The sequence below is a fragment of the Oryctolagus cuniculus genome, chromosome 21 (genome assembly GCF_051225735.1).
Source record: "Oryctolagus cuniculus isolate XC-2025 breed Fujian yellow rabbit chromosome 21, ASM5122573v1, whole genome shotgun sequence".
Classification (NCBI taxonomy): domain Eukaryota; kingdom Metazoa; phylum Chordata; class Mammalia; order Lagomorpha; family Leporidae; genus Oryctolagus; species Oryctolagus cuniculus.
The window spans coordinates 4,065,722-4,074,443 of NC_142887.1; the positions used below are offsets into that span (position 1 = coordinate 4,065,722).

The 8,722-nt window shown below is 41.3% G+C and overlaps 1 pseudogene across 1 annotated transcript; it reads right to left on the reverse strand.

The window, feature by feature from the left end:
• Positions 1 to 2,972: 2,972 nt before the first annotated feature.
• Positions 2,973 to 7,825, reverse strand: LOC138847410 (G-rich sequence factor 1 pseudogene; annotated as a pseudogene). The gene is made up of 3 exons (XR_016227493.1): positions 7,608 to 7,825; positions 5,174 to 5,252; positions 2,973 to 4,450 (listed from the first exon to the last, which is right to left on the reverse strand). The product of XR_016227493.1 is annotated as a G-rich sequence factor 1 pseudogene (transcript).
• Positions 7,826 to 8,722: the final 897 nt, after the last annotated feature.

Genomic DNA, 8,722 nt, shown 5'->3' on the forward strand with positions numbered 1-8,722 from the left:
AACAACTACTGGCAGTCAATTATGAACCAAGCACTGTTCTATCTCCTTTACATATATCTTATTTAATTTTCCCCCAAATTCTAATTATTCCCATCTTACATATGTAGAAAATAAGGCATAGGTTAATTAAGTAATGAGCTCAATTAAAAGCTGAAAACTACAGAGGGAATTTGGGTTTTTGAATACGGTTGTCTGACTCCAGAGCCCATTCTCTCAGCTATCCAATCACACAAACTCATATATTGATATTTAATTATAGTGCTTGTAGTCTGTTGTTTAGGTATCATACACTACTTGGCACAGAGTGACATATCTGAAGACCTTGTCAAATTCCTTTTTAAATATTTGTTTTATTTATTTGAAAGGCAAAGAGAGATGGAGAGATAGAGATCTTTCATTCACAGATTCACTCCCCAAAGGCCAGGGCTGGGCAAGACTGAAGCCAGGATTCACGAGTTTCTTCCAGGTCTCCCACATGGGTGCAGGGGACCAGTCTTCCACATGGGTGCTGCTTTTTTAGGTGCATTAGCAGAAAGTTAGATTGGAACTGGAGCAGCTGGGATTTGAATCATTGGTCATTTGGGATGCTGACATTGCAGGTGGCAGCTTAACCCATTAGGCCACAATGCTGATCCCTTCTCATCTTCTGACATGCTGTCAGCATCTCTGCAGGGCAACTTCCTTTCCTGGTGAAGGTGGATGGGATACGAGAGCTCAAATTTTTCATTTTGTTGATGCATGGAATATTTGTGCACACTGTTTTTTTTTTCCTAGAAATGAATTTAATGACAACACAACATATGAAAACCTATGGGATACAGCAAAAGCAGTGTTTAAGTTTAGAGCAATTAGCACCTGCATCAAGAAATTGAAAAGGCATCAAATAAATGATCTAACAGTGTACCTCAAAGACCTAGAAAAATAAGAGCAAACCAAACCCTAATTAATAGAAAAAAGAAATAATTAAAACTAGAGAAGAAACAAAATTGACACAAAAATTAATAAAATGAAGAGCTGGATTTTTTAAAAAATAAACAAACTAACTAGAAAATAAAGGGAGAATACTTAAGTTTTTTTTAGAGTTATTTATTTTAAATTTTAAATTGTGACACAAAGAGAGCATGCTCCCATCCATTGGTTCACTACACTCCTGAAATCTCCACAATAGCCAGGAGGCCAAAAGTGGGAACTCAATCCAGGTCTCCCACATAAGTGGCAGGAACTTGACAACTGGCCTGCTGTCTCCCAGGGAGACAGGAAGCTGGAGTTGGGAGCTGGGAGTCAAACCCAGGCACTCTAATGTGGGAACCTAATTTTCTAAGTGCAATGCCAAACACTCCTATTTAATTTAGAGTAACATATGCCTAGGGATGATAAAGAGTAGACTAGGAAATGTAGCAGTCCACATTTAACATGCAACTATTAAATCACTTATAGTCCCCATCACCTTTCTGAGAAATGGTGGTAGTAATGGATGTCTTACCTAGCTTGGGCAAAGCAATATAAGAGATCACCTTCAAAACAAAAAGGTAAATTTATATAATTACTATGCTGATTTTGGGGACAGATTATGTGTGACTTGTGTATTTCTAAAGCAGAGAGATTAGTTAGCCCAATTAATAATTACTCAAATAGGGAGACAGTTATCTGGATACTCTATTGTGCTATGCTGATCAAAAAAAGGTTCACATTTCCTTGGTTTTCCTCTTCTCATTTCTAATCTAGTGTGATGAAAAAGTCAGTGGTTTCTTTTTGCCTATATTAAAGATGACAAGTGTTTGATTCTACCAGAATTAATTTGCAACTAAAAGGAAACATTTCTTGGAACCTTTCATTGTTACAGTTTAAACTTTCTTCTAAAACATAACTTTCTATAAGTTAAAATTAGCATCTTCATAGATACTAGCCAAGTCACTTAATCAAATATTAATATCAAAACATGATATGAGGAAGTTGGAAATTTATTTATGTTTCTTATTTTGCTGTAGAGCTGCTGCTTCACTGCATAAAACAGCACCAGCAAATGCAGTATATTGCACAAATTACGATACTATTGTTCTTTCTCTGGCACTGTACAACTAACAAAAACTGTTGTGTATTCCCAGTTACTTCCAATGGAAAGATCATTACATATTTTTTTTTAAATAACAAGCTGTTTAATATTAAAGCAGAAAGGTACTGCCACAACGTGACAGAAGTACAGCTTTAACCAAAAACCCCCTCACACACAATGATGCATTAAATGCTATTTTTATTTAAGCAAGGCACCCCTACTTGTTCTAAAACATGGGATGTGCTACCCCATTGAAAAAGCAAATGAGAAGATTTTTTTTTCCTATCTAGAGCTGGTTTAAATTCAAGTGAGGCCATTAATGTCCTTACCAATCTGGACTGCTGACACGTTACTCCACAGTTCTGAGACTAACACACACACTCAAGGGTCACCCAAAACCAAAAAACTGCGGGGTGGGGGTGGTTCAGACAACTTTTAAGTTGAGACTAGAATCTCCCCTTACGTAGACAGGCACCAACGTTAAATGCCTTTAGCACAAGGCTTTAGAAAGGCAAAACATTTCTAAAGACATAAAACTGTCAAAATGTATGATTTACACTAACCCGTGATTTTTATGCTTTATTTGCTGTCTTTTTAATTCCTACTCCTATCTAAGTCATCAAATACAGCTAAAATTAAAAGTATTCTGCCAGACCACACTGGTTCAAAGGTCTGAAACCTTCCTTGCTTTGGTGAGCATTTGGTTAAAATAAATCATTATTTTACTCCATGAGAAGTATTATATCAGAGTTCTCAATTCATAGGCAAAGAAACAAAACCTCATACAGATTATTTTAAATGGGAGAGAGATTTTAAAGAACTGTGCTAAATAAAAATATGCAGTCTTCATAATGGGTAATATCCTCTATGAAAACAGTTTAAATCATATAAAGACCAGTTTTTAAAATCAAATCCTGAATAGTTTGAACAACAATTTTAATTTGTGGTTTGTTTCACAATCCCAAACTGAATTTTTTCTTTCTCTTTCTAAATAGTCCATTATGAATTTTTTCTTAGAAGTAATTAATCCAAAAACCCCAAAATCTTTTCTCTAGCAGCTGCTGCTAATAAACTGGAACGTTATATCCCATGTCCAAGAAAGATGTGCAAATGAAATGCTTCTTGCTTCATCCTTATTAGATGGAGTCCCCGGAAGTCTTATTTTCCTTTTGGACATGAATTTAGGAACAGTTCAATATACCTATGATGGACGTGGGACCGGTCCTTGAGCATGGCGGCAACGGTGTCCTCGTGGGTCTCGAAGTGCACATCAGCCTCCCCTGTGGCCTTCCCGCTGGAGCTGTACTCCATGGTGATCCTCACAGGCTTCAGTGGAGCAAAGAAGTTTATAATGTCTTGGGCATTGGCTTGGAAAGGCAGTCCTCTCATGTGGACAAAATGCAGTGACGGAGTAGTTCCCAGATCCACAGCCTCCGGAAGCTTTTCTGACATCTCCTTAGGCAACTCTATTTCCTTCTCACTTTCAAATACTGTTATGGGGTGAATATCCTCGTTTACTTCATGTTCTTCAAAGACCACTTCGGGTTCAGTTATGTATTTAGCAGTAGGAGAAGATGCCATTTTCTTTCCCTTATGAGAGCCAACATGTGTTCGAACTTCATTCCTTCTGCTTGGAAATATCTCTATATACCGGTTACCAATTTCTTCCCTGTGTTTCAACAGGGCTTGGTTGGCCATCTCGGGTTCTTCAAACTGCACGTAGGCCTCTCCTGTTTTTCTCCTCCCTCTGTAGTCCATCACAAAAGTAATGTCCACTATATTCAGACCTGCAAAGAAGTCTACAATGTCTTTCTCATTGCAGCTATAAGGAAGTCCTCGCAAACGAACCACGCCATCATTTACCACAGGTGAAGATTTGACCTGCAGGCTCTTCATTAAGGCATCCACATCTTCATTGTTTATCTCATATACTTCCACGTACCGCTGACCCATGTACATGCGGTGCCTCTCTAAGGCCTTCTGCACATCTTGCTCTGACTCCATTTCAGTTAAGGCATCACCCCTTCGCTTCCCATCTCTTTTTAAGAGGAAGTGTATTCCATTCTCACCATTGCGGATTCTGCAGTCTGAAAAAAAGCTAAGCACATCTTCCACAGTGCACGACCAGGGCAATCCTTGAGCTCGAATGAGAAAAACATCATCCACTTCCTCTCCTATCTTGGATGGGGCCAACTCATACTCAGGGAGCGGTGGAAGGTCTTCCAGGTAGGTAGTTTTGGACTCCTGGCTGTAGCCCCGCGCTGGGCCCGCGGCCGCCGCCAGCGACTGCGGCAGCAGAGGGGCGCGCAGGGCCGGATAGGAGGCGGCAGCCGCGGCTGCGGTGGAGGTGGCCGCGGGCGGAGGGCCCGCCAGCCTCCCGGCGGGCGCAGGCCCGATCTGGAGCGATCATTACATATTTTGACCCCAATCCAGGGATGAGTGTAAGCAAGTTACAATATTATATAAGGCTTAAGATAACAATGTTATCCTTGAATTACATTATTTGTAAAACTAGCTTTTACCACAGATAACTTCATGTATTCTGAATACCAGTGCCTAGGGCCTAGTATAAAAATCACAAGGTACTGTGAAAAAGATGCATATTGAGTTTTATCTGCAATCATTACAAAGTTAGGGTATATTTTCTTCCAGTAGCAGAGTTGAAAGTAGTATTTCTTCCATCAAGATTGCTTAAAGTTGCAGAAGCAAGACTATGACCCTAGAATCCTGACAGAAGAGGCAAAGCAGCTTCAGAGAGCAGTGATGAGGATGCGTTGTCTTTGAGCCAGGTGATTAAATCCCTCTGATTTTTGCTGATGTTGGTTATAATCTAGCTGGTCCAGCTGTTACCTCTGTGCAAACCTAGGCTGAGAATTTCCCAAGGAAGATCTGGACCTCACAGAGCACAGCCAGCAACTTTTAAAATAGTATGAATGGAGGCACAATCCTGATAACACAGAACTTTGCTCTTGCCGTTAAAACCATTGCAGTACCCCCTGACCACCCAAGGCAGTCCCTGGGTCCAGCACCCACCAGGAGTCAGCTGAGTATCAGAGGCAAGAAAAAGGAGGTAGCATCCACACAGGCGACAAACAAGGGTCTATTTTCCTTCCTGCTTACCAAGCTGTCCTGAAGCTCCTTGTCAGAAATGTAGTGAGGCTTAGCCTCCGACAACCAGTCTTCAAATGGGGTGATGGTGCTGTGGGAAAAATATCAGGTCTGAATCCAGAGTGCCCCTGTCCAGGTCACAGTCCCCCAAAAGCTCGGAAAAACAAAGGGTCAGCAGGCCAGTGTCCTTCCATCAGGGAACCCCAAAACCAAAGACCTTGGAGCTCAGACAATAGTGAGAAGAGCAGAAACAGTTCTTCATAGAGGCAAGGGGCATCTGAAGGGCCCTGATGGCCAACTCAGCCCCCAGGTTGGGTTCAAACCCCACTGGGAGGGGGTAAATTACAGAGAATAACCCTGGACTTACCCTGGCCTGTTCTCTGGAGTCGAAGGCAACTCCCAGGTCAGACATCAACCTTCCAGTTACCTCTACTCTGGCCACTAGCTTCCCTAGATATCAAGGATCAGACACAGTCCCAACAAGCAGGGATCATGTTTCCCGATGCAAGTTGAAAAGAGGCCACATAAAACACCACACCTCCAAAGCCCAAGAAATTGGCCATGGACCTCCAAACACAACCCTCCAAGTCAACAGTTCCCACCATCTCCTGCGACAACCTGGCCCATGAGTGAAAGTGAAACCAGATGCACACCTTGGTGGTGAAGGTCCTGATGGCACTGCTGAAGCGGTAAAGAAGGAAGGCATGGACATCGCCAAGATCAGAAAGGATCATCACAGGAGCTGCAAAGCAGAAGCTTCGAGGTCTTGTTGGCAACTAGGGCCCCAGGAGCAAGCAGAAACAGAAGCTGATTGCTGGGGAGGTGGAGATGGTGCTGATTCCCAAGAGCATGCCTCTAGGACTTCCAAGGGGAAATAAAAAAGAGTGCAAGTGGCAATGGCAAAGAAAAAAGGAAAGGGGTCTAAGACTCTAATCTAAGAAGCAAAGACAAAGGACAGGACAAAATGGAAAAGAAGAAAGCAAAATAAAACCCTTATCCAAAGACCCCAAGTCATCATCCAGAATAAGGAGATGGGAGACAAGTAGGTGTGAGTAGTATTCCATAGTGTATTTATGTCATAATATGAAATGCTCTTTAAAAATATCACAAAGGATATACACATTATTGTTAACAAAATTAATAAACTATGAGTAAAAGTAATTAAGGTAACACAGGGAAGAGTAACACTAATATCCAGTTTCAGGTATTAAAACAATTCTTTACAGAGTATATAGCATTGTCAAGATGCTAGAAAAATTTTGTAAAACTCTTATGAGTACAAATTTTACTAGAGATCAAAATCCACAACACTTTAAAAATCAAATGCCCAAAACGCAAATATAAATTTTCAAAATCCAATATAACAAATGTAAAATAGGAAAACTCCAAATTAAACCAAGAAAGTTGAATCATAATTTGAAGACTACCAACCAATAAAAGATACAAGAATAAAACTTCAATTATAGAAACAAAATATTCCAAACAATTTAAGGAATAAAAAAAAGCCTATATTTCCCAGATGTACTGAAGTATAAATAAGCAGAGAATATTTTCAAATGTCTTTTAGAAAGCCAGCATTACATTGATAATGATGCAGATAGACCAGAACCTGAAATATGAATTAAGTATAAGCCTCTCTTTCTTAAACAGATGCATATATCCTTAGTATTTTTATAATAAATAAAATCAAATATGAAAATATAATGAATAACAAGTGCCACATAAGAAAAAATGCAAAAGGTGGTTAACATTTCTAAACAAGCACTGTGTAGTTTCCAGGTAGGTAAAAAACTTGAAAACTTGAGAGAAACACATGACCATTTAGATTAAATGTTAAGAAGCTTTTAGAAATTAGCATGTAATTAAAAATCTGCTAGCGGCATAGTAAAAACTCAATAGCTTTCTTATTTGGATTAATATTGTTTAAAAGGATTCTATAACAAACAACACAATTAATACAGGATCATTGATAGCTTTTTCCCTTTAAGTAAACCTAGACCAGGATGCCTCCTCTGTCTCCAGCTTCTTGCTGGGGGAGTAGTCAAGGGAAGGGGAAAGAGCAAAAAGAAAAATAAGGAGTAAAGATCAATTTCTAAACAATAAATTGCCAATAAATTGGAGATATTTATTTAGAGAGGATCCATAAAATCTAAAAACAAATAGAAATGAAAACTGATTTTAATGAGATTGTGAGAAAGATCAATATTTTTAAAACCTACTAGATTACCATCTACCAGCAAAAAAAAACAAATGAAAAATATTAAAGGTCAATAGGCAGAGTGGAAAACAAATATTGACAGAAGAAAAGAAAACAAAAGAATTAAATCATGTGATGTCTTTAAGCATTCTTCAAATCAACATTAAAAAGTATTACAAAAGACCCAACAGAAAAATGAGCAGAAATATGAGGAAAAAGAAAGGCCCAGACCTGAAGCATGTTACTTACCACAAGCTCCAGGCAGGACCCGTCAGGGAGAAGGATGGGGCGACACTCCACTCGGTGACCCTAGTGAGTGGCAGGAGCGCAGAGGTGAGAGGCCCTCCTGCTGATCCCATCCAGCACAACCTGAGGTTCCAGGTCCATGCTATGGGGGAATGCTGTTTGGTTGCATCTTCTGTGAAGCTGCCTGCGCTCAAGGCCATGCAAGCTGTCCATTCAGGCATGGTGATGCCCACGAAAAGTCATCACGTGGGGTCTTGACATCACAATCTTTCAGTTATGAGGTGGAGCGTGGAGAGGGAGAGGTCTCTGCTGCCGCGAGGCTCCCGAGGCTCGCAAGGGAAGTCGGACTCTGCTGCTCTCCACCTCTGCGCAACCGAGAGGCTGGATATCTAGGAAGCTGAGAGCTGACATGGTGAGTGTGTGGACCGCAGTGTACAGAGGGGGAAGGCGGAGCCAAAGGTCAGGAGGGTAAGTGCCTCCAGAATCTGTGGGCACCATATCACCATATTGGCGCTGGTACAGGGCCTCTCAGTCGCCTCGGATCCATGGCACCTGCTACCCCCATGCCCTGCTCCTTCCCTGCTAATGAGACTTCTCAGCCCCCGGAGCCATAGATGAGCCATAGATGAGTAGCTGTGTGGCGGCCGCTCCGCGTCACCCCAGATGTTGCTGTGAGGACGGGGTACTCACTAGGGAGAATGCGGGCTCTGGGTATGGGGTTCATCTGGAGCAGGAGCTGTCACTTATGCGGCCCTCCGTTCTTCCTTCCTTCCCCATGGGAACCTGGTTCCCCCTAGTTTTCTAAACCCGTTGGCTGCAGGGTCTCTTCCAGGATGCTGACCTCTTCGCATAGCTTTTTCTAGGGGGTATCACTTTAGTTCTCGTAACAATAACAGCAACATAGATTGGGTAAGGAAACAACAAAAGTTTTATTTATCCAGGTTTTAGAAGGGCAGGAGAACCTTGTAATTTGGGAATTATCATCTTAACCCTTACAGGCTCCCCTGACAGGCTGACATCTGTATTTTCACTTTCAAAATAGAAATTTTGGGCCGGCGCCGCGGCTCACTAGGCTAATCCTCCACCTTGCAGCGCTGGTACACCGGGTTCTAGTCCCG